This window comes from Tenrec ecaudatus, chromosome 12, assembly GCF_050624435.1.
Source record: "Tenrec ecaudatus isolate mTenEca1 chromosome 12, mTenEca1.hap1, whole genome shotgun sequence".
Lineage (NCBI taxonomy): Eukaryota > Metazoa > Chordata > Mammalia > Afrosoricida > Tenrecidae > Tenrec > Tenrec ecaudatus.
In genome coordinates this window covers 140,677,428-140,704,103 of record NC_134541.1, presented here as the reverse complement: position 1 = coordinate 140,704,103, position 26,676 = coordinate 140,677,428, and positions in this window count along the sequence as shown.

Genomic DNA, 26,676 nt, shown 5'->3' with positions numbered 1-26,676 from the left:
TCCATCTACTCTCCATGCGCTCATGCATGCATGCATCCATCCATCTACTCTCCATGCGCTCATGCATCCATCCATCCATCTACTCTCCATGCGCTCATGCGTCCGTCCATCCATCCATCCATCCATCTGCTCTCCATGCACTCATGCATGCATCCATTCATCTACTCTCCATGCACTCATCCATCCATCCATCTACTATCCATCTACTCTCCATGCGCTCATGCATGCATCCATCCATCCATCTACTCTCTATGTGCTCATGCGTCCATCCATCCATCCATCCATCCATCCATCCATCCATCCATCCATCCATCTACTCTCCATGCACTCATGCATCCATCCATCCATCTACTCTCCATGCACTCATGCATGCATCCATCCATCTACTCTCCATGCACTCATGCATCCATCCATCCATCCATCCACTCTCCATGCACTCATGCATCCATCCATCCATCTACTATCCATCTCCTCTCCATGCACTCATCCATCCATCCATCTACTCTCCATGCGCTCATGCATCCATCCATCCATCTACTCTCCATGCGCTCATGCATCCATCCATCTACTCTCCATGCGCTCATGCGTCCGTCCATCCATCCATCCATCCATCTGCTCTCCATGCACTCATGCATGCATCCATTCATCTACTCTCCATGCACTCATCCATCCATCCATCTACTATCCATCTACTCTCCATGCGCTCATGCATGCATCCATCCATCCATCTACTCTCCATGCGCTCATGCATGCATGCATCCATCCATCTACTCTCTATGCGCTCATGCGTCCATCCATCCATCCATCCATCCATCCATCCATCCATCCATCTACTCTCCATGCACTCATGCATGCATCCATCCATCTACTCTCCATGCACTCATGCATCCATCCATCCATCCATCCATCCATCCACTCTCCATGCACTCATGCATCCATCCATCCATCTACTATCCATCTCCTCTCCATGCACTCATCCATCCATCCATCTACTCTCCATGCGCTCATGCATGCATGCATGCATCCATCTACTGTCCATGTGCTCATGCGTCCATCCATCCATCCATCTACTCTCCATGCACTCATTTGTCCATGCATCTGTCTACTATCCATCCACTCATGTATCCATCCATCTATCCATCTACTATCCATGCACTTATGTGTCCATTCATCCATCTACTACCCATGCACTCATGCGTTCATCCATTTACTTAACTGTCCATCTACTCATGCGTCCATCCATCGACTTAGCTATCCATCCACTCACGTGTCTATCCAGCCATCTACTATCCATCCACTCGTGTGTCCATCCAGCCATCCATCTACCTATCTCTCCACTCCTTCATGCATTCCTCCATCTACATATTCATCAATATATCCATCAATCTATTGACCCATCTATCTAGGTAACCATCTATTTATCCATCCATCAATGCATTTATCTTTCGGTCTCCTTAATCTATTCATCTGTCCATCCCTCCATTTATATTTATCCATTAACATTTCCTTCTGTCCTTTCTCCATTCCTTCTGTCTACTTATCCATCCAGCTAATTATCTGTCGATCAACCCACCCATTCATCCGTAACCTATTTATCCATCCATCTACCTTCTACTTATTCATCATTGTATCCATTTATCCATCCACCCATCTAGTTATTTATCTCTCTATCCATGTATCTATCCACCTACCCACTCAGCTGTGTACTTGTCCGTCCACTGATGCACTTTCCACCCATTCATCTACTCATCACTTTGTCCACCCACTCAGCCTGCTGTCCATCCACCCATCCGTCTACTCATCTCTCGCGGCATTCATAATCCACCCACGATGCGTCCCTTCATGCAGGCATCTATCCAAGATAGAAATGCTTCTTCGTTCCCTCCCTTTCTGCAAGGAGCTGGTCCCAACGGCCCGGCCGACAGGAACCCTGCAGCAGACTCCTCCCCACGTCCACCGAGTGTGACCACGCTGGGGGCTCCTCTGGTCCCCTCGCAGTGGTCTTTATGAGAGCCTTTCTTCTGTGGTGCAGTGGATGGGTTTCCATGGTGCACCTTTAGGTTCATCTTCGTGTGGGAGTGACTTGCCGGCCAGAACACACCTGCAAGCAGGGCAGCGTCAGGTGGGACCAGGAAGAAACCCAGCCCCCCGTGCAGGAAGAGCTGATAACCCCAAAGGGCCACGGGAAGGGGAGACACCCCCCCCCCCAGGGAGCCACCCTCAGCTCAGACCACAGAGATGTGTCAGGGTGTGGCCCCTGGGTATGCACACAAATTTGCATGTTTATAATGAGCGTGTTTTCATTCTATCATCTGCAGACAAGTGGAAAGGGAACCACACACCACAGCCCCCAGTGAGCCTGGACGGAGCCGAGTTGATGGCTGTCTTAGGGTCCTGGAAAGAGCCGGTGGGGGGTGCACAGAGCCCAGGAAAGAAGGGGTGGACGGTGTCCAGGGAGTGTTACCAGTGAGCACCCCCGGAGGGCAGCAGAGGCCAAGGAAAAATCTCACTGTGCTGAGCTGGGACTGGGTACCACTGGGCACAGTGAGGGCAGGAGGGCAGGCTGCTGGGCAGCCTGGTCTCCAGGTTGCCCAAGGAATAGGGTAGGGGTGTCTCCTCTTCCCACTGGTCCACTGACAAAGGGTTCTGGACAGACTGACCACAGAGCATCCTGCAACCTGCTAGGAGGCTAGACATCAGCTGTCTCGTTCTGTCTCCTTTTATGTCTCTCTCTATGTCTCCGTCTTTCTGTCTTTCTCTGTGTCTCTGCTTCTTTCTATTTCCATGTCTCTGTCTCTTTCTGTCTCTGCCGTGTCTCTCTCTCTCTTCATCTGGTCACCTGGTCGTGGCTCTGTGTCCTGTGACATCTGCACCTGCGGGGTCACAGGGAGATGCAGACACAGGCCAGTGTCGGCACACATAGGCAATGGGGTCAGAAATCGACCACCTCACCCACCCCCCGTGTGTCGGCCATAATAAGTTCTGCATGCCTTCTCATGGCTGTTTTGTTTTTCAGAAATAAGTGGTCAGGTGTTTCTTCCTCAGCACCCCTGGGTAGACTTGAACCCGCAGCCTTCCAGTTCCCAGCAAGCATGTTCACTGTCGGCACCAGCCTGGGTCAGCCAGGCAGAGAGGAACACCAGCATATGTGGGGCCGCCTGTCCTGACTCTGTGTCTTGTACTTTTTGGACATGTACGAGGGACCGGTCCCTGGAGAAGGACGTCGTGCTTGGTGTAGGAAAGGAAGGCCCTCACTGTGACGGAGTGGCCCAGTGGCTGCACGATGGGCTCATGTACAGCGATGTGGGTGAGGACCGTGCAGGACAGGGCCATGGTCCCTTGTGCTGAACATCAGTTCTCTGTGAGGCGGGACTCTCTGAGTCAACACCGACAACAGCAACCCTGACCTGCTGGAATGGAAGCTCCCTGGCTGGCCCCCCTCCTCTGGCAGGCCTCCCTGACCTAAGACGTAGCCCCCTGACCTCAGCTACCCTGCCTCCCTTACCCCCACTCCAGCCCTTGTCATCTTATTCAATGACAACACTATCCATAATCAGATGGAGATGCCACCAATGCTGGGGCCACCCACAGAAGCAACGTCCCACGGCGGGGGGGTGGGGTGGGGGGATGCCCGAGGAGCAGGGCATGGGCATGGCAGTTTGACTGAGCTGCTGCTTTCAGCGGAGCCCTGGTGGCATGGTGGCTTCCTGTTGGACTCTTCATTGTGACGTTGGTAGTTTGAAACCACCAGCCACTCCTGCAAAGAGCTCCGTCTCGGAAGCACATGGGGTCGGTTCTACCCTGCCCCACAGGGTCACCAGGAGCCGGCATGGACTGGATGGCAGGGAGTTTGGTGGGATTTAGTCTTTCAGAGTCTGTTCCCACCTTCCTCAGGCCCTTCTAGACTGTTCCTGGGTCCTTCCTCCAGGAAGCCTACCGGCCCACTGTCCTCACCTGGCTCTCTGAAGGGCACCCAGCTGCTGGTCCCGTGGCCTGTTACAGCATGACCATGGACAGCTGGGGGGGCTCAGCCCACCTCCTTCCACCCCAGCCTGACCCGTGTGTGTCTCTCTGCGCATGTGTGCATGTGTATGCATAAGTGTGTCTGCATGTGTACATGCGTGCATGTGTCTGTGTATCCATGGATGTGCTTCCACGTGTGTCTCTGTGTATGTGCGCACACGTGTCTGTGTATATGCATGTGTATATGTACACGTGTGTCTGTCTCTATATGCGTGCGTGTTTACATGTGTGCACATTTGTGTGCATGTGTGCAATGGTAGAGGGGAGGATAAGGTAGAGACTCTGCCACATCCTCCCAGTGCCCCATTGGATCCCTGCCCACCAGACTTCCCGGGAGAGTTCTGGGACTGCTGGATGTAGGCAGTCCCTCCTGCCCACTCTTTTCTCTCCGTATCTGCTGGTGACCATCATCTAACCTACCATCCGTCATCCTGTCTTCCAGGCCGCAGCCTCCAGAGATGGATGCCCTGATGGTGCGTCGAGGGCACTGCTGCTGCCTCCTGACGATGCAGCCGCTGACCGTGGCCTCTTCTCGCCCCGCCTTGTGTTCTGGTGGCTCCTTCTGACCCCACCTAACACCCTGCCCCACCCACCTTGGCACCAGTGACCTCAGCCCCGTTCTCGGGGCCTGGCATGGCTTTCCCAGAGATGCAGCAAGCTGCTACTGTTGCTATCACCGTCACTGAGCCAACCCTGTCCTGCACTGGCTTCCCAGCTGGGTGTGCATGTGAGTCATGGCTGCCATGTCTGTCTGTGTTCCCTGGTGCCGCGGTAACCCGCACCACACAGGGCCGGGTGGTTATACTGTCTCCTCTCTGGTCCAGGAGGCAGTTACAACGTTTCTCTCGCCACTCTGGGGGGCCCTTGCCTCCTCTTGGCATCTCTGGCCCCGTGTCCCTTGGCGGTCTCCATGTGTGTTACCATCTGTCTTCCCCTGCATCTAGGAAGTTCCCAGAACAGGGACCCCGGGGACCTCTACTCCTCCATTGTCTTTGCTGGTGGTAACCAGGCCCCCCCTTGTTCACCTCCCTGCCCTTTTATCTTCTGTCAGGTGAAAGTGAGGTGGTCCGCACCCTGAGAAGCCCCCCTGACCTCAGGCCAGGGCTGCGCTGCACCCAGGAGAAAACACCGTGGCTGGTGAAATGGAGGGGCTGCAGTAAAGGGGGACTCCCGGGGATGGGTGGGCGCAGTGGCTGCGGCACAGCAACCTCTGTGAGGCTGGGCAGACCCGAGGTGCTGCCTTCCTGCTGTATGTGGGGGTCAGAACCCACCACAACATGCTACCCGAGCCCCCTGCCTCATCCAATTGCGGCCCTACATCACTGCCACTTGACATCCTTACGTAACTGCCAACCCACCAAGGATTACGGCGCGGCCAAAGGGGACGCAGAGCCTGAAGGACACATTCATCGACGTGCCCTGTCTCATGGGGGGAATTTCTTCACTGTAGCTCCTCTCCCCAACTTCCAGCCACTGGCAGTAAGCTGCAGTGTCCGTACCCTGGCTTCCATGCAGGGTCACCCGTGGGCATCCTTCCAGGACCATTTGCGGAACCATCACCGTTCCTTGTTGCCAGCACAGTCCAGAGGCCCAGCAGGGGCCCTTTCTCACTGTGCAGGCCACGGAACCGGCCGGCACTGGCAGGGCCCAAGCGCACCTGCAGCCTGAAGGGGCACATCATCTTGGCGGAACTTCGCAGGGGTCCTCTGCAGCCGACTGCCCCACGCCCCGTGCACGCCCGCCTCCTGTCTCTGGCATGGCCTCGCTCGGCCCCGCCCCCAGGCTCATCCTCGCGGTGGTGTGGGCCCTGCTCCTCTCTGTGGCCAAGGGACAGTCCAAGGTGGGGCTGCTCTGGCCCTTGTTTGTCCACGGACCTGCTGAGGGGCGTGCGGGTCACCCCCTTCCCCCCTACCGTGGCTGCCACGAGAGGGCCGCGGGGAGGTGTGGTGAACTGGACCTGTTTCTGTCCCTGCTTCTAGCCTCCCTGGCAGATGCCCGGACACGGGCACTGCTGGCTGCGTGGTGATTCTGAGCTGGGCTTTCCGAGGGACTTCTAGTGCTTTCATTCGCAAGGGAAGGGGGGGTCAGACGGCCTGTCCCAGCTGAGAGCAGAGAATCCCCCAAGTGCTCTTTCTCTGTGTAGGAGTGAGGCTGCTGGGAGGAGGCGGAGGGCGAGGGGCACTGTGGGAAGGGGCTGTGCCAGCTCGTGTGTCGTCCCCGTCGTGTGGGGCTGCCCTGAGCCATGGCAGATGCCCCCGGGGGGTTTGTCCACCCACCTCATGGCCCAGGCAGGTGGATACGGGTGACCCTGAGGTTGGGATGGTGATGGTACCAGGATGTCAAGTCGGAGGGCAGCTCCCTGGGGGGCCCGGCCAGCAGCTGCCCTCTCCCGCCCCTCCCTCGGGCTCCCTCTCCCCATACTGAGTGCCTGGTTGTCCTTCCAGCATCCCTACAACCCCCCCCCCCTAACCCAAAGGCTGCACCCTGGGAGCAGGGTGACCTGAAATGGGAGGGCAGAACGCTGAGGACCGGCGTAAAGTAGTTAAAGCCCATAAGCCCTCTCTCTCAGAGCCCGGCCTGGCCAGGGCTTTTAATGTGGTCGGGCCGGGGTAATTCGCTTAGCTGTGCTCATCAGTTGGAGGCTAATTCAATTGGGCTTCGTTGTGCTTGGATCGCCAAGTGTCACTGGAGGAACACAAGGTCGTTATGGTGGTGACAGGGTGGCTTCATTAGGGTGGTGGCCACTTCTAACAGCAGGCCCCTTTCCTCTGGCCCCACTCCCACTCTGGCCCTCCATCTCCTCTAGGTGTCCTGCCCCTTCCTGCTCAGGGGGCTGGGGGCACTGGACGTGGAGTGGGCCTTAGGGCTCCCTGATGCAGCCTGGAGAGGCGTCAGGATGGGGCCAGCTTGGCGTGGAGGTTGAGGACCAGAGTTCAAATCCCAGCTCCGCTCTCTACAGCCCAGGCTCCTCTTGCCCAGGCACCCATGCTAAATGAGTTTGGGTGGGCTGCTTCCACAGACCTACCCTCTTAGGGGGACCCTGCAGACACTGAGTTTCTTGGACCTCAGTTTGTTCTTCTTCAAAGAGGGAGCCATCATCGTCACTGTCACCATCACCATCACCACCACCACCATCACAACTATGGCCATCACCATCATCACTGTAACCATTACCATCACCACCATCATTATCAGGACCAACATCACCACCACCACCTTCATCACCATCACTGCTATCACCATCAATCTCACCATGACTATAATCACCTCCACCATTGTTGTTATCACCATCATCGTCATCATCACCACCGCCACCACCACCATCTCTTTTCCCTCTTCAAGTTGACGTCATACCTGGGGCACCTCACTGGAGCCTAGTCCAGCAGGACTTGAACATGAACACCAGCGTGACAGGGAGGGCCCTGGGGGAGGCTAGGTGGGCAGAGCTTCCTCCCTGGTGCCTGGTCTCCCTCTGTGGGTAGACCAGCTTTGAGGAATGGACCTCACTTCTGTGCCCACCATGTCTGGGATTGGCAGTCTCCAATGTTCCTGCCCCTGGTTCCCTAGTCCCAGGCCTGGCTCCTCCCCATCCAGGTGCAGGGAACTTGAAAGGAGGTGGGCCTGGAGCCCCTCCCCCATGATCTGTGGAGGGCTCATACTGGTCCCTGCCCATCCCACCAGCAGGCTCCCTCAGAAGCTGGAAGTTGGGCAGCCCGGGTGCAGAGCTGCAGTGCTCAGGTGGGGCTTGTGGCCATGAGCTCTGGGAGATGGGCCTGCTGAGCAGGCTGGGGATGCTGAGGGCAGGTCCAAGAGAGACCTGCATTCATTAGCGTCTCCGTTGCTGTGGGTACCAGGAGGCCAGCTGGGAAAGGCTGGGGTACACACCAGCATGTTTGTGCTCCAGAGCTCCCATGGCAGGGGGCCTCCCCTTCCCACCTTCCTTGGGGAAGCATTCCTTTGCACAGATGCAAGGCCTCAGAATTCCGGGGTCCTGGGAGAGCTGGCCCTGAACCCGTGGCTGCACCCGAGGCCAGGGGCTAAGCCAGGAGCTCTGTGCTCAGTCAGAGCTCAGTGCCTGTGGATGGAGCGCACAGCTGGGGCTCAGGGGAGCTTGGTTCATCGCTCCCCTCTTGCTGCCTCCATCCAGTGTCCCTGCAGGCTTGTAGGCTTCTCTTAGCAGCACCTGCAAGGGGCTCCCGCCCACATCCACTGCGGGGTGCTTCCTGCCTCCTCTCCCTGTAGGAGCCTCCGGCCTCCACCTCCATCACCCTCCCTCATCTTTTCCTCACTCACTCGCCCCATCAGCTGAAACTCAATCCCCTCAAGGCCCCAGCTCATCAGCAGGCCTCCTCCTCCTTCTCACTGTAATTTCTTATTTGTAGGTTATGCTGCACCTGGGGTTCATGGAAACCCAAAACTTACCGGCATCTGGCTGACCTTTCCCAAAACTGTGTCCTCTCCTGGGCCTCTAGGTGCAAGGAGAGAGGCGAGGGTCCTCTAGAACCCTGTCCTGGGTCATGCCTACACGGTGTGCTGCCCTCTGGGGGCCAGCACAGGGGCCTGCTCTCTTCATCTAGGGAGACTGGGTGTCCGCTGGCACCTGGGCGTCTGTTGGTACCCCAGGTGCTCCTGGGGGTGTGTGGAATCCGGAGGGTCATCCCACCCTGTCTTTGGTGTCAGAATAGTCTCCCCTGCCCACCCTGGTGTCATCTGTACCCATCCTGGGTGTCAGGGTAGAGCTCACCCACCCCACCTCCATGACCCTCCCATCCTCTGCTGTGCTGTCCAACACCCCCCCCCCCCCAAGTCCTCCGTGTCAGGGTAGAGCCACCCCTGAATTATCCCCCACCATGTCCCCCATGCCCCCTGTGTCCCCTGTGCCCCCATGCTTCCGTCTCCCCATGCCCCCATGTTCCCTGTGTCCCCATACCCCATGGTGTCTCCAGGGGTTTTCTGGAAGGAGACCCCAGGCCTTTCTTTCTGGTTCCCTGGCTAGATGGCAGCCCCCCTTTTCGCGTGTGCTCAGCAACGGAACATGGCAGAAGGAAACCCTCCCCCGACAGGCCACTGTCGCAGGCCCTGGGGTCAAGATGTTGGCGTGTCCATTTTTGCTTGTGTATGATGGGGTGCAAACTACAGCGATTCAGTCTGTCTCACGGGAAGGGGGCGGGGCTGGACAGACTGCGGGGGATGGGAGGGGAGGGCCCGCGCTGCTGTGGAGACCAGCGCAGACGTCCCATGGGAGACAGAGGATGCTCTGGTGAAGACAGTCCTGACTACTCCATGGGGACAAAGCCCTAGTCCTCAGCATCATCTGGGTCACAGTGGGTTCTGTTGGTTCTGGGGTGTGTATCTCTTGCCAGCCTGAGGGATGGGCCTGAAGGTGAGATGTCCCTGGGCATGGGGAGGGGCTGCGTGGGGGCATCAGCTTCCTACTGAGCCCCCCTCATTGGCACTGTCATTGCCCCTTCTCTCCCTCAGTGCCACCAAAGTGCCCCACTCGGCTGGGCCCTTGGAACATTCTGGGGCAGAGAGAGCTGGTGCTGGGCAGACGGGCGAGCCTGGTTCCTCCAAAGACCTCAGCTCTCCACTCAGGGACATCCCATGCAGCCCCCGGGGGCAGAGGCGGGGGAGGGGCCAGACCCCCGCATGCTGTCACCCTGGACACGGATTTTGGGTCTCTGCTCGATCGCCAGGTCACCGGGCAGGCCGCGGCATTCCTCTGCAGGGAGCCCTGCCTGCATTGATCACTAAAAATTAATTAAAATGTTCACGTCTCCGAATGCCCCACCCCCCTCTGGTGCCAGCCCTGCTTAGCACTTCAGCGCACAGGCGGCCTTCGGGAACCCTTTCCCAGGCCGCGGCCCAGCAGCACTCGGATTTGGGGCAGGAGGGACTGTATGGCTGCCTGAGTGGGACCCTCGTGTTCCCGGCTCACTGTGGCTCTGTCCCCGGGGGCCGGGGGGGATGCATCTCAGGCTGCAGCCCTGGAACCAAATGTATCTATCAACCTCCTGGGGGTTTAAAATCCAATTGCCTCCCTGCCCACGCAGAGGGTGGGTGCAGAGAAGGGCAGCCGTGAAGACAGCAAACCCTGCCCAAGGCCACACTGCTCCACATCTGCCTGTCCCCCCACCTGCTGGGCCCCCCAAGCTGGACAGCAGGAGGGTACTGCCTTGATGGGGGTGGGGGTGGCGGCCCAGGAAGACTACTGGTCCATTCTGCCGCCCTCCGACACCCCATGAGGACAGAGTGGGACTGGCCCCTCGGGCAACAGAACGAGACACGGCCTACCCAGCGCAGCCTGCAGAGTGGCTGGTGGCCTTGAACAGCTGACCTTGTGGCTGCAGCCAAACGCTTACCAGGATCCCAGCAATCAACCAACGAGGCCACTTGGAGGCCGTGCTAGGTCCCCAGGGCCACCTGAGAGAGACACGTGGATAGGCTGGGCCCTGGCCGCCCACCAGAGAGGGTAGCAGGTTCCAAGGCCCCGAGGCAGGTGGCAGCCCAGACTGGGTGCGCAGACGTCCCTTGCTCAATCTCCTTTCATCATACTGCTATTGACACATGGCAGGCCTGCGGCCATCCTGTGCCCAAGAGCCCCTCGGCACCCCTCTCTCCACCACCTGGGCTTGCTTTGTGTCTCCGTGGCCCACGTGGAATTTCATCCGTGGCCTCATGCTGAAGAGACCACAGAGTTGCCCTGGGAAGACACACTGTACAAGACCCTCCATGACGCTGCAGATCCGTCTGTCCCTCTGAGAACAATTTGCACCCGGCCCACGCCGGGGGTTCTTAACTACCCCCTGTGCCTGTGAAAGCCAGCCACTGAGTCGGGAGAGGCCAACGCGGGACCAGTGCCCTCGACCGATGGTGCCGGAAGGACCGTGGACACCAGAACAAGCCCATCTGTCTTGGAAGAGGACCAGCAAGATGATGCTCCTTTGATGTGAGGACAAGAGCCATCCTCCCACCTGCTTCGGACAGGTTGTCAGGAAGACCTGTGCCTGGAGAGGGACATCGTGCTGGGGCAAGTGGAGGGGCAGGCGGACAAGAGGAAGGCGCTGGGCGAGATGGATGGACACCGTGGCTGCAGCTGTGGGCTCCCACATGAGGACAGTGTGAGGCTGCGCCGTGGAGGCAGTGTCTCGTTCTGTTGCACGTAGGGTCGCGCCAACTCTACAACAGCGCACGCAGGTGTGTGAGTCTCAGCTGCTGTGATGTCACTTTGTTGCTTGCCTCAGATCCGTGCCCACGCTGCTCACTGGGCCGGCCGTGCCTGGCTGTTCAAAGCTGCCCGGACACATCCTCAGAGCAGGGCAGGCAGTCATCTTCTGGAAGGCCCCATGGCTGCTGCACGGTGTAGCCATGAGCTGATGCTGATTCCAATGGTGAAGGCCAGCAGTGCCCTCGGCCAGGACCTGGGTCCAGCCTGGTCCTGGCGCTCCAAGCCCACTCACAGAGTGCCTGTTCATGCGGTGCTGCGTGGGCAGGGTGTTCAACTTCACACACGTGAGGAGGGTGGAGGGCTGTGGGAGTGGGGCACAGGGACATTCCCAGGCACAGGCGATTCCTGCTGGAATCCAACCCTGAGGTCTCTACATGCAGGGTCCTGGTGGCACCTAGGCTGAGCACTCTGCCACTGGTGGGAGGAAGCAAAGGCCTGTCTGCCTGCCTCTGTTTGGACAACTTCCGGGAAAACCCTTTGGGTGGCTGCGCCCTGCCTCATGAGATGGATGTGGGTCAGAATCCACTCGATGTCCACACATAGCCTGCATGGGAGCAGGCTCTTCTCTGGGTGCCGTTGAGGCTGGATCACCCGGCATGTCGTCGGCCCCACCATGGCAGAACTACAGGAAGGTGCACCAGACACAGGGACGGGCCAGGCAGAGGCCACTCAAGAGCCATCGAGGAGCACAGGGATGTGGTGGTGGCAGAGGCTGAAGGACACGAGGACCCTCTGCCCGAGCAGACAGAGGGAGTTCCCTGGGAGTGGGGTTTTGGCTCTTGCTCTGTGAGGACATCAATTCTCCCTGGACCTCTATGTAGACAGCAGGGAGCCCAGCCACGAGGACTCCAGGAGTCAGGATAGCCACGGGAGACTCCACCAGTAGAGACTCCACCAGTAGCGACAAGTAAGAGGGGTTCACAACTCAAGCCAATTTGTAAATCTTGCTGGTGCCTCATGCTGGGCTTCTGGGAGCCACTCTTGGCCTGCCTCCCTAATGCTCCTCACTGAGCACTCAGGAGGCTAGTGTGGGGCTTTGCTCTTGACCCACTGTCCTCATTTACAAGGTCCCCAGGACATGGAGCCCGTAATCATCACCTGCTTATGGAGCAGTTAGCTGAAGCCAGCAGAGGCAGGACTCTCACACCTGGCAGTCTGATGCCGAACCAGGTGCTAACAGCAGTACCACAGACACAGCCTCATCATCAGCCATGGTGGCAGTGGTGAAAGTGGTGGTGGTGATGATGGTGGTGATGATAGTGATGATAGTGGTGATGATGGTGATGATGGTGATGGTGATGATAGTGGTGATGATGGTGATGATGGTGGTGGTGATGATGGTGATGATGGTGGTGGTGAGGTGGTTGATGGTGATGGTGGTGGTGAGGTGGTTGATGGTAATGGTGGTGGTGTTTAGGGTGATGGTGATGATGGTGGTGGTGGTGGTAAAAGTGATTGTGGTGGTGATGATGGTGACGGTGGTGAGAGTGATGATGATGGTGATGATGGTGAAGGTAGAGGTGGTGATGATGATGGTGGTAAAAGTGATTGTGGTGGTGATGATGGTGACAGTGGTGAGAGTGATGATGATGGTGATGATGATGGTGAAGGTAGAGGTAGTGATAATGATGGTGGTGTTTAGGGTGATGGTGATGATGGTGGTGGTAAAAGTGATCGTGGTGGTGATGATGGTGAGGTGGTTGATGGTGATGGTGGTGATGATGATGGTGGTGATGGTGGTGGTGTTTAGGGTGATGGTGGTGGTGATGGTGGTGGTGGTAAAAGTGATCGTGGTGGTGATGATGGTGACGGTGGTGAGAGTGATGATGATGGTGATGATGATGGTGAAGGTAGAGGTAGTGATAATGATGGTGGTGTTTAGGGTGATGGTGATGATGGTGGTGGTAAAAGTGATCGTGGTGGTGATGATGGTGAGGTGGTTGATGGTGATGGTGATGATGATGGTGGTGATGGTGGTGGTGTTTAGGGTGATGGTGGTGGTGATGGTGGTGGTGGTAAAAGTGATCGTGGTGGTGATGATGGTGACGGTGGTGAGAGTGATGATGAAGGTGGTGACAGTGAGGGTAGAGGTGGTGATGATGATGATGAAGCTGAATCATAAACAGTCTCCCAACTCGGCTGTAATGGAGCTACTAATGAATCAAGGTCACACGAGCAATCACATGTCAGTGTTTCCTTGAAGTCTCTTTGGGACTTAACCCTGAGCCTTGAGGCTCCAAGAGGGAGGAGGAGGAGGAGGAGGGGAAAAGGGAGCCTTCCATCAGAAGCGACAGTGAGTGGTCTGCTGGGAGGGAGGCAGAGAAGAGAAAGAGCTGGAAACCCAGGGTCTGTGGGCAAGAAAAAGAGTCTCCACATTCCTTGAGGCACCTCTTAGTGTTGCGAGGGCCAGCAGCCATGCTCAGCCTGGAGCCGCGTTCAGCGCTGATGTGAGGGGACGCCGCATGTGCCCTTGCTGCTGCCGCTCCCAGTGATGGGGAGAAAGGAGGGAGGAGGGAGCGGAAACACAGGGAAGGTCAAGAACCTCTTGTCTCTCTCCAGGCAAGGGTCCCACGACTGCAGAGCTGTCCACCGGGCTGTAGGGATCCCAGGAGTGTCAAAAGGACAAGGGGTCTTCCCTGGCTGCAAGTGAGACCCAAGACCCCTGGCAATTTCCTGCCCCTGGCCACCAAGGCTGGGGCTGAGGGGTCGGGGAAGGAAGCCAACGAGGCGGCCAGCAGGGCAGCGTTCCATCTGCATAGAAGTCCCATGAGCCCCTGAGGGAGGACAGGGGTCCTCGAAAGGCTGGGAACTCAGGGAACAGACTGCCTGGGGGTGGGGGTGGGAGAGGCCACAGTGTGGTGGGGGTGGGTGGGGGGCACAGTGACAGGCCGGGAACCACGAGAGAGGGCAATCTGAGGCTGTCCTTGGGAACATGTGGCAGGATGGGGCCGTCCTTCCGCGTGACATTCCCCGGCAGAACCCGATATGCTCATGAGCTTGGCAAGCATTGCTCCGAGTTTTAATTTGTGGAAGCAGCGACCTTTTATATTTCAGATCACATGAAGTTAATTTGCACTCCAAGTTCAAGAGAGCTCCCGAGAAGGTACAAATGTGATTTCTTAGCAGCTGTTCCTGCAGGACTCGACATGACAGGACTGGCGAGGAGGAGGGAGGAAGGAACGCACGTTCTCTCCCGAGAGCCTCGGGGATGACAGCAGTCGGAAGGGAGAGACCGGGGGCGCGAGAGCCAGGCGTACTCTGTGTGCCATGTCCCTGACCCTCAGCTGTCCTGGCTCCGCCTGGACACCTCCCACGACTGAGCACTCACTACCTCCCAGGAGACCCCCGTCCAATGTTGTGTGGGTTTGACAGTGAGGAGGTCTCCCCAGTGCTGCTCTACCCTCTGAAGATGAACCGCCCGAGTGCCCTTCCCCTCCACACGCCAGCCCTGCCGGCACTGGAAGACTAGGTGATGGCAGCCACTTGGCCGGTTCTGGTTCCCAGTTGTGTGTGGACACCGCACCCCCCATTTTGTGATCCGATGTGTTTACCTTCCCTTTTTGTCTGTGTGTTATAAATCCTACCTCTCTACTTGGATGAAGGGACCCCGGTAGCACTGTGGGTTCAGTGCTTGGCAGCTCCCTGCATGGTTGGAGGTTCAAATCCCCTCACCTTCACAGCAGAGCAATGCACGGAGCAGCTCCAGCCTGTCTGAGAGGGGGTTGCTGTGAGTCGGAGTGGACTCTGGATGGCAGTGGCTTTCTATTTTCACTTTTAAGATAGAACTATTACATGGTGTATTAGGAATGCCTGGGTGTCAACACCCTCAGATGAAACACTTGGAACCCAGCGTAACGTGTCCTTTTCTGGTTGTCTGACAGACCAGCCCCAAGTCCTGTCTCCTGCCTGACTCTGGACACCAGGCCCCTGAGAGCAAGAGCAGCGGCGGCAGCGAGAACAACAAATGCTCCCAGGAAGAGGGCTGGAAGCCATGGGGAAAGGAGAGACTGTGGGCACGGGAGTGGGGCACCACATGCCTGCTGACTCTGGTTCATCTACTGCTGGGCCGAGGTGTCTGGTGGTGTGGTGGGTTACTCCCTGGTCTGGTCAACCACAGGTCAGCAGTTTGAACCCACCAGCCGCTCTGCAGAAGGCTGAGGCTGTCTGCTCTTGTGAACATTTCCAGCCTCAGAAACCAACGGGCAGTTTTGCCCGGTCCCAGAGGGGCCTCTCGGAGGTGGGGCTGACTGGATGCTGTGAGTTTCTGGGGCACCGACTGCTGGGCCACACGTACTGCAGGACTTAGTGGAGAGAAGCCACAAGAGCCACTTAATCTGTCGACACGTCTGAAGTTCAGCAGGCTCAGGGGGCCAAGATGCACCTCTGTCCCAGAGGGTGCCCATGGAGGACCTGCTGTGTCCAGGAGGAGCAGCTTCCCGGCAGCTTCTTACGGTCCATGGGACCTGAGGCTCATAGCAGCCCCCGGGGGCTGCAGGCAGGACAGCGGTGGGGTTTCCGTGGCTGGGATCTTTATGGCAGGGATCACCGAGCCCTTCTTCCTGGTGCCACAGGGCAGGCTCCAACCTCCAACCTCCAACCTCCAACCTTATTTATTTATCTAACATTTGCTCCCCGTTTTCCTTCCCCGCCAGCCTGCAGGTGGTGCCGCTGTTGCTGGAGGCCAGGGAGTCCGCTCTGGCTCTGGTGGCGCCGGGGACGCCAAGGAAACCCCGCCTGGCCCTGCGCCATACCACAATTGCCATGTCTGCGCCCGCGGCTGCTGCAGTCCCTGTGTGCTTCCATCTCACCCAGGAGCTTCCTTGTTTGGCTGGCCACCTAGCACCGACTGTTGGGGTCACCCCAGGGTGTCCAGTTACATGTGGCATCGACGTATGGTCTCCTAACTCCACCCTAGGCGTGCTCCCTCGTGGCCACAGCACAGGTCCACCCAAAGCCTCCATGTGGCTCTGAGAAGTAGCTGTGTCCACCTCACTGCCAGACACGGTCAGGAGGAGACAACCTCATGTCCCCTGGGGGGTGGGGGTGACAGGCTCAATGAGACGGGGCTCCCACAAGGGACAGGGTGTTTGTGCCCAAACACACGTTGCTCTGTTGGAAAGGGACCTTGCAAACAAAAGGGCCAGACTCGAGTCCTCATGTGTGTGCAGCGTCCGTGGAGGCGGGATGGGGCCGAGCAGCTGCCCGGCCATCAGTGACATCTAATGGGCTCAGTTTCCTTCAGTCTGTAGTTGTCCGGGGCCGGGGGAGGCAAGGAGTGTTGGCGTTGCTGTGGGTTAGTCATTGGGCTACCAATGGACAGGTTGGTGGTTCAACCCCCCCCAGCTGCTCCGCAGCTGTCTGCTCCTGAGAGAACACTGTGAATTTCCAAGACTCTTCGTTTCCCACCAGGTGGTTCCCTGCGCAGGATTCTGGGTCCAGAGGACACACTGCCACACTCCTGGCTCTTGCTGGTTAAGAGATTTCCCCTGGAGACTGTCAGTCTTTACAGGAGCAGACAGCCTCCTCGTCCTCCCTCGTGGCAGCTGGTGGTTTTGAACTACTGGCCTTGTGGTGAGCAGCCAGGTGTGCTCTGTGAAGGCTGGTTATGAAAGCAGAGTACATCCCCTGTACGCATGGTCGCCACTTGCTCCAAGCAGCCCCATCTGCCTGGACTCAGGCCTTCTGAGCTCAGTGTCCCCTCTCCCAGGCCCCTTCTGCCTAGTTTTTGTTTGACATCTGGTTTTCCCACATGGTTTGGGGGTTCACTTTGGAGGGGCCCTGGCCATGGGTGGTAGGAGGACAGGATGGCAGCGGGGGACGGGGGGGCCTCACTTGACCCCCAGCAGCTCACTAGGGACCTCTTGCAGGGCTCGGTTGGTATCAGAGTCCCGGTGGGCCTGATGGCACTCAAGGCAAGGACAGTGGCTCGGCCCCCGAGGGAACCAATAGGAGGATGTTGTTCACAGAGGCCCCGGGCACAGCTCTGCCTGCTCCGAGAGGGGCATCCAGGATCCAACCATCCTCGCCCTCTCCTCCCACCAGCCGGACAGGGCCCGGAGAAGACCTCCTGCAGACTGCCGCCGCTGCTGAGCTGTGAGCTCCCTCCTGTCAGTTCCCTTCTGCCAGCCACCTGCTCGCCAGCCTTCTCTTCCGTGTCTTCATCGCCATACACGGCGCCCCTCTGGGAGGTGCTGTACATCCTGGCCCCAGCTCCTGTGCAAGGAGCCACAGTGGGCTGCTAGCCACACGGTCAGCAGTTCTAACCCCCCAGTCACGCTTTGGGGGAAAGTTGAGGCTGTCTGCTTCTATAAAGATTTGCACTGTGGAAACCCTGCGGGGAAGCTTTGTCCCATCCTATCTGTCACTCAGAGGCAGCAGCCACTTGCCGGCAATGGTTCGAACCTGTCTGAATTGTAGAGCTAACTGCCGGTGGTCTTTCGAATACAAGCAGCAGGAGCGAAATTAGACACTCACTCCGGCCCACCCACGGACACCCATTCCTGCTTCCTGTCTGGTCTACACTCTTGCTCTCTCACCTGCCAGGGGAGTCCTGGCATCTGTCCCTCGTCCTCATTCTTGCCCCTCTCCTCCTCCTCCTCACTGCCCCACAGAGCCAGGTGCCCTGGTCTCGGCTCCTCGTTGGACACCACTCCCTCCTTGTCCCCACGGCTCCCTGGTTAGACTCAGCATGACGGCACCTCACTCCATGGGAGGGCCCACCACGGACAGTCCTCGCTGAGTGGTGTTGCTCAGTCCTGCAGGCGGGGGAGGGTCCGGGCACCTCCATGAAGTTGCTGTTTTTTGATGTGGAGGGCTGGTGAGTAGGCGGGGAGGACAGTCTGTGGAGGACAGTCAGTCACGGAGGACAGTGATAGAAGACAGTCACGGAGGACAGCCACAGAGGACAGTCACGAAGGACAGCCAAAGAGGACAGCCTCGGAGGACAGTCATGGAGGACAGCCATGGAGGACAGTCATAGGGGACAGTCACGGAGGACAGCCACGGAGGACAGTCACGGAGGACAGCCACGGAGGACAGTCACGGAGGACAGTCACGGAAGACAGCCATGGGGGACAATCATGAGGGACAGTCATGGAGGACAGCCACGGAGGACAGTCATAGAGGACAGCCATGGAGGACAGTGATGGAGGACAGCCACGGAGGACAGCCATGGAGGATAGTCACAGGGGACAGTGATAGAGGACAGTCACAGAGGACAGTCATAGAGGAAAGTCACAGAGGACAGAAATGGAGGACAATCATGGGGACAATGATAGAGGACAGTGATAGAGGACAGTCATGGAAGACAGTCATAGAGGACAGAAATGGAGGACAATCATGGGGGACAGTCATGGAGGACAGTCATGGGGGACAGTCATGGGGGACAGTCATGGGGGACAGTCATGGGGACAGTCATGGGGGACAGTCACAGAGGACATAAATGGAGGACAATCATGGGGGACAGTCATGGAGGACAGTCATGGGGGACAGTCATGGGGGACAGCCATGGGGGACAGTCATGGGGGACAGTCATGGAGGACAGCCACGGAGGAGAGTCACAGAGGACAGTCATGGAGGACAGTCATGGAAGTCAGTGATGGAGGACAGTCATGGACGACAGTCATGGAGGACAGCCACGGAGGATAGTCACAGGGAACAGTGATAGCGGACAGCCATGGAGGACAGTCATGGAGGACAGCCACAGAGGACAGTGATAGAGGACAGTCACAGAGGACAGTCATAGGGGAAAGTCACAGAGGACAGAAATGGAGGACAATCATGGGGGACAATGATAGAGGACAGTCATGGGGGCCAGTCTGTGGGGGCTAGGCCGTGGGGCCAGTCTGCGGTGGACTGGCTAAGAATCTAGGGGACATTACAACCATCCCACTCCATCTGGCTCAAGAAGATGATGAGGTTTACTCTGGACACATGCAGAGCACCAACACAGGAGAAGGACGCAGAGCCAGCACGGGGGCGCCATCACAGAAGGTGGGGTCTGGAAGGTCATGGTGGCCAAGGCAGGAGGTGACCGTGACTTGGGCCTCATGGAGCCAGTGTGTGTGTGTGTGTGTGTGTGTGTGTGTGTGTGTGTGCGCGTGTGCGTGTGCGTGTGCGTGCGTGAGCCATGGTCTCTAGGGAGATTCTGAATGTCAGAATGACAGGGCTGGGTGGCTGGCCTGAAGGGGCAGAGGTGGGCAGGACCCCATGGTGGCTCCTGATGGATGAGTCGGTGGATTGTGGTGAGTGAGAGGTTTCCAGGGGAGATGGTGTCTCAGGTTCAGGCATACAGAACTTGAGGGACCTGAAAAATTGGGGTGGGGGGAGGGATGGTGCTCAAAGAGAGGTCTAGGGCTGGGGTCCTTTTGGGGATCACCTATTGGGGAGCGAGTGGAGGTCAGGTCATGGGTGCTTTCCATCGGGGAGAAGAGAGAGCCCAGGGTACCTATGTCCTGTGTTGACTCAGCCCAGGCTGCCCGGGCTGTAGACCAGGGCTGTGACGGAGACAGGGGAAGCCGGCGAGGTAGTGGGAGGAGCGGGGTGGACAGGTGTTGAAAGTGAGGGAGCAGAGAGCTGCCAGGAAGAGGAAGTAGTTCCTGGGGAGTCCCAGGAAGGGCCAGTGGCAAGGGGCATCAGATTCTGGGGAGAAGCGAGTGGGCAGGAGGCAGCTTGCAAAGCCAAGGCAGCCCAGAGCAGTCAGGGGGCAGTGGTGGGGAAGCCCCTGGTCACCCCCTCGCTAGACTGGGCCTGTGAGGTCTGCCTCCCTTGGCTCCCAGGATGCCTTGCAGCCCCTTCCTGGTGGAGGGCAGACCCCAACACACAGGCACACCCAGCTCTTCCTCACAGAGCCCTCCCTCCCCACTGGGCCTTGTAAATCTGCCCACCGTGAGCTGAAGCTTCCTGCTGGTCCTCCAGAGCTTGGTGTGGGACTGGACACCCCACGGATCCAGGCAGTGGGGAGTGACCCCTCTGGCCCAGCCTCATCTTCCCGCCAGCTTGGCCATGCCAGTGGATGCCACCAGAGAGCTGGGGCCACATGGCAGTTATATAATCTGTCACCTTGCGAAGGGGTGGAGTTTAGCCTGTCAATCAAGTTGCAGCTTGATGACCTCATTTGGAGGTGCAACACAGATAAATAGCTCATGGGAGGCAGGACACACACACACTCCCTGCTTGACATTCCTGATGACCAGCCACATGGAGCTATGCTGATGGAGACAGAGCCCTGGAGCTGGAGGAGCCACATGGAGACCCATGCCAGTCTGAGATGCTTCCACCGCCACTGGATCCACAAGACTTTCCATCCACTGGCCTGTGATCTTCCTGCATTTGGCATCATTGCATGTGTTGCGTGAGTCTGAAGAGGAATTTATAGACTGGTATCAAACATATGGGCTAATGTTGGACTTATGGACTTGACCTGGACTGGGCTGGGCTGTTTTCTCAAGATACAATTGCTCTTGTATATAAAGCTCTTTCTTATACACACACGAGTGTCTCTGGATTTGTTTCTCTAGTCTACCCGAACTAACACAGGGCACTTCAGGGAAAAGACAGAAGCCGGTTTTGTCCCCATTCTGCGTGCAACGACCAAGGCTCGGCCCCTGTCTAGAGTGGAGGGAGCGTCTGTCAGGGGCCCTCTGGTCCCGAGACCCCTTCAGACTAGCTGAGGCTGAGTCCAGGTGGGGGTGGGGGGAGGACAAGTGCTGATAGTGAGGGGCAGCCCACAGCCTCCTGGGGTGGGGGACGTGGGTGAGGACAGGCCTGGGGCCCCCGCAGAGCCATCTGGAAAGAGTGATCATGGGTCCTGGCGGGAGCGGCAGGGGCAGGGGCTGCCCTCCTGTCGCGGTCCCCGTGCGGTCAGGCCGGTGCTAATGGAAACTCAGTGTCAGGGCTGGCCCCAGGCTCCCGCTGGAGCTTGCATCTAACGGCGTGCCAATTAACGACGAGTCCAGCATGCCATCAGTTTCCAGATCGTCAGGAATCCAATTAGGTGCGTCTCAGATCCGCTCCGGCAGCTTACCGGCTGTCCACACCAGTGATGCGGTGCTCCGGCAGCTGTGCTGGGGGCCGCGCTGGGCCAGGAACTGCCATACAGGCCTCCCTCTCCCCCGAGGGCAGACCTGGGGCCCAGTCATGCCAGGGCCTCGCTGCCCAACTGACCACTCGGGTCCAAGGTCTGAGGTTCCTCTTCCTCCTGTGGGGGACGCCTTGGCCAGAGGGAAACCAACTGGACTATCAGCCATGGACCTGAGGGGCCATCTGGCTTGTCCCTTCATGTTCCCTCTGGGGAAGAACTGAGCCCTCAGAGAAAGACTGCAAATCCCAGCTCCTCTAGGTGGTGAGAGATCCCAGAGCTTCACCTCGTCCACACCCTCCCGTCTCATAGCATTGTGTTCCTGCTGAGAGGGACGGGGTGAGCCGCAGGCCCTGGTCGGCACCCTGGTTGGCGCCCTCTGCCATGCAAGTCAAGTGTGAGACCCCGGGCACCAGTATGCTGAAGACCACACCTGCCCGGAGCCCCTTGAGTCCAGCGAGGTGGGGGTGTTGGGATGGGCTGCTCAGTGGCTCTCCAGGACACCTTACATGACCCTCACTGAGTGACGTGTGACATGTGGGGGGGCTGGCATCCCCCCACTCTCAGTGGGGGGTTATCCTTCATCTTCTGCCTGCTGTTTCCTTCCACCTGTACTCACTCACTCACTCACTCACTCACTCACTCACTCACTCACTCACTCACACCCTTTTTACTGTGACTGAGGGGAAGGTGGACCGAGCAGGCGATCAGGTTCCCTCAGGTTTGCTTCATTCTGTTCTTGGCTGCCCCCCAGCACACCCTCCACGTATTGTAGTCCAGTTTCTCTGTGTTCCCTCTGTCCCTGTCCCCACAGCTGCTGTTCTGAGGTGTGGGTGTCTCCTGTCTTTGTTCTCTCTATGGACCTGGCTGTTGATACCAGCTGAACCGTAGGGGCGAGTTCAGGCATAGGGTTGGCGAGTGGCAAAGGGCCAGTCTTGGGGGTTCCACCAGACCATTGACACCCGGGAAGCTTGGTCTCTTCGTGAATTACTTTATCCGGAACCTTCTGATGTGGCGCCTCTCAGAGTGGTGGCGGGGCACCAGCCAGCCCTTCTGGTCCCAGAGCTGAGAAGCCTCATGTTCCCGTGAGCCGGTCGTCCGTCACTGGATGAAACGCAGGGAACAAGGTTTACACGTCCTTGCTTCCTATTTAGCTCTGATGTGTCAGGCTGCACGTGGTTTATTATGATCTCCGTTGTGTGAGCCTTCACACAGCAAAACGTACACTGATTCAAACACCGATTCAAAGTCTACGCGCACCACTCAGTGCGTCCTCCAAGAGGGGCAAACGTTTTAGCTTTCCTCTTTTAAATGATCCCACTGGTGCTAACCCTAACTCACAGCCCCCGCCCCGGCAGGCACTCCCCTCCCTGAGGTGCGACCCCACTCATGGTTCTCCACGAAGCCCCCCAGAGGATGTGGCTCCATGTTCCCTGAGGACCTTGTCTGTGGGATGCTGTCCCAGGGTGCAGCAGTCAGCAACTCCTCCCTTCTGGCGCACTGAGCCCCGGGGTGCAGCTCTGGGTGTGCATGTTCCTGCGGCTCCTGTCCTCCCACGGGAGGATGTTGGCTTGTGCCCCTCCCAAAGGTACCTTCTGAACTGGGTGGCCCCAAGCGGCACAGCCCCGGACTGTTCTGGCACTTTCTCCAACATGTCTCTGCAGGGGAGCCTCCTAGCGTGGGGGAGCGGGGGCCAGTCGGGGGGCAGGCAGGGTTTCTAGGTTGTAGAGGGTGCAGATGTCCCTCCCCCACAGCCCTACAGGGGGAGGGCTCCAATTTGCAGCCCACCCACAGAGGGAGAGCACTTGTTCTAGGGGCTCCGCAGCCTCATCATCACCGATGCTCGCCTGGCGGGCTGGATGGGGAGCGGAGGCTGGGGTGTCGTGTGAGCACTTGCCTCGGCCTTTCAGACTGTCTACCACTCAGTCTCTGGGCAGCTGGCGTGCCTGTTGACGCCCATGGCTGTGTTCCTACTGGGGTACTCCTCTTCTTGTTTGTAGTTGGCTTTGAGTCACAGGCGACTGTCCTCCACTTGGGGGATTGCTTCATGGGCTGGCGCTGTGCCTCGCACACCTGCACCCTCACTTACAGTGCTAAGTGAGCCTTAGTGCTGAACTCATGGCGTGACCCGGCGTCCCGGAAGGTCTCACTTGGCTGCCATGCGGTCCTGAGATTTGCACGTTGTGTGTTTGTTTAGGAAACCCTTCCCTATGCAGAGGTTGCCACCTGTGGGGGCAGCCAGCCCCTCATACTCATCACGGGTCCGGTAAGCACAAGTGTACTGCTATGAGATGTAAACATTACAATAAAGTCATAGTGTATAGGAGAGGGAGTAAAATGAAGGAGTCAGGCACATTTCATGGTAGCTGGACGGCCATGATCTCACCAGCCAGGTCTGAGCACAGCGCGGGCAGAGAGGACAGGGGCCACTATTTCTGGCCAAGGCCCATATATACTTAGGGGCGTGATTACAGGTAACCACACATGTTACAGGAAAGGGATGTACAATAGGCATGCGTGCATGAGTGTGCATGTGTGTGCTGGTGGCAGGGAACACTGAACACCCATAGAACTCCCTCTCAAGAAGATGCACTGCTTAACGGGAGGGTGCTAGGGTTTGGACAAGTAGGAGTCCCGACGCCATGCCTGCCGACCAGACCTGTCTGCACACAGCACCCTGCAGGTGGTCAGTGGGGCTGACAGAAGGTCCCGACGGAGGAGGGTAACCCAAGTCCTGTGTGAATGCTGGTCTCCTGAAGGAGAACAGTCACAGAGACACGTCAGAGGGGGCGGCTCCTTCACAGGTACACAGGTACACAGGTACACAGGTGTAGCCCACACTTACATCAAGATGGAGGCATTTCGACCCTGCTTGTGCCCCATCCCGACCCACCCTCAGGTTCCCAGGCCCACTGCTGACCGGTTGGCCCCACATGGCAGAGCGGCGGCCCGGGCTCTCCATGGCTGCCACATGGATGGGGCTAGGTCACCAGGTCTTCCTCCTGCGGCATGGCTGGTGGGTTTGAACTGGCAGCCTTTTGGTTAAAAGCTGGGTGTTTCACCACTGCAATGCCACCGCAGGGCAGCCCAGGGCAGCCCTAAAAAGAAACAGAACTCGAGCCCACTGCTGGGGAGTCGACTGTGACTCTTTGTGATCCCGGAGGGAAAACCGGGCTGCCCCACGGGGTCTCCCAGGCCAACCGTCTTTCCCGAAGCAGGTGGCCTCGCTGTTCTCCAGCACAGTGGCTGGTGGGCTTGAACCCCTGACCTTGCTCAGAAGCAGAGGGTGAAGCCCTTCATGGTGAAGCCCTTCAGGGCCCCAGCAGCTCTCAGGAGGGAGACACGTGAGGGGTGGGGTACAAAGCCTGGAAGTGGGGGGCCTTCTTGATTCTGAGGGACAGGACCCTGGGCTTCCTGTGGGGTGGGGGTTGCAGGCAGAGGCAAGATTTCAGAGAGATTGGTGAGGGTGCAGTGGGTGGGCTGTGATATACAGGGTGTGGGCAACGGGCTCCTTCCATTGGGTGGAAGGCAGGCATGTGGTCTCATGCCTGAGAGAGCTGTGGACCTGGAGGCACAGTGAACTCAGGGTGAGGGACCCACAGGGACCCCTGGGGGTGGTCTTTGGGGACTATACACCCTGACACCCATGGAGGAGCTCTGAGGGAAGGTGAGCCCACCGGTGCCCCTGGTGTCCCCTCTGTCCTGGGGACACAGATTACAGACACTGTTCCGGTAAGGCCACCGAAAACCCTGCACCTGATGCACATGACTCCTGCTGCCATTGTTCCCAGAGCTTGGGGTTAGTCACCCAGGAAGACCTGTCTACCCCCACCCCCACCCCAAGAGCTCCACAGGATGTAGGATCAGGACAGAGGTGGCTCCGTGGGTCCTGCCCTAGCCTCTTTCCTGGGTCCCCATTGGATCTGAGCCCTGAGATTTTGGGGTGGCTTCCAGGAGAAAGCAGGGGACCGAGAGCCCATCACAGGCCTCATCAGGCTACGCTTGAATGTGGAGGGAGGGCAGCAGCTGAGAGCCTGCACCTGGGTGTCTACAGGAGGGGCCTCTGTGCCCTCAGGCGGCTGAGCCCCTGTCATTAGGCGGCTACTCTGGCCTTGAGGGTATATGAGGCTGCAGCTGCAGTGGCAGGTGACTGGTGGCAGGACTTAGCCACGGGTCATAGGCCCAGAGTGGTATCTCTGTGCCTGAAAGTGTGGAGTCTGTGAGAAGGTGAAATTCTGCTCCACATCTCCCCCTTTTGATCAGGACTCTTCTGTGTAATCTTTGATCAACATGCTTACCTGGAGGAACCCCAGAAACTACTGTCCTGAGAGCAGCTCTTAAGGTGTAAAAAAAATTTTTTTTTGCTTTAAAAAATCAACTTTATTGGATATCAATGACAGAAAGTAAGAGTCACTGGGTTTCCCCTCCCCAACATCATACAATTGAATCTCTCAGTCATATTAAGATCTGCGCAATCATCATCACAATCAACTTCAGGACATGTTCCTCTCAGACTCCTCCCCGTTTCCCCGCCTTCCCCTGCCGCCCCCATCCAGCGACTCTCTGTGGCCCCACCTGCCTGGATTTCACAGACAGAAGACCACACAACAGACACAACTACACAAAACTCTTAACCGGAAGGGCCCCTCGCAGGTATCTTCAAACCAAACAGGTGTCCAGCTTCCCCAGGACGGAGCATAGCTCTTCTAGCTGCACGGGATCCAGGGTCCAAGTGGTGCAGCATTAACATGCCTGCTGGTGACAGCAAGGTTGGTGGTTTGAATCCACCAGCGGCTGGGGGGGGGGGGGATTGCACTACACAGCCGTCTGCTTCTGTAAAGACTGACAGCCTCAGAGACCCCGTGGGGCACTGTGACTGTGATTCCGAGCGTCCTTGATGGGACATCAAATGGACAACGCCCTTACTGCCATCCATGGACGCCGACTCACAGCGACCCCACAGGACAGGGCAGAATTGCTCTGTGGGTTTCTGAGACTGCAGCTCTCCCTTGTTTTCCTCCGGCAGTTTTGTTGGCATCTAAACTCATATATCGTACAATTCAGTAATCCAATCACACCAAGAAGCGTGGAACATTCGTTATTGCAATTGGTTTGAGAACATTCTCTCCCTTCTTGACCTACTGGCCGTTAGTTCCTCATTTCCCTCACCTTCAGGGGCCGTTCATCCGGTCACTGGCTCGAGAGATTTCACACACAGGAAAACACGAACAAACAGACACTAATCGGAACCGAAACGGTCACTCTGGGAGTAGAATGCCTCAAACTTCGGTCTTGGCCACTGCTGACCCTGGACTGAGCAGCCCCAAGCTTCATCCCCGCGCCCTGG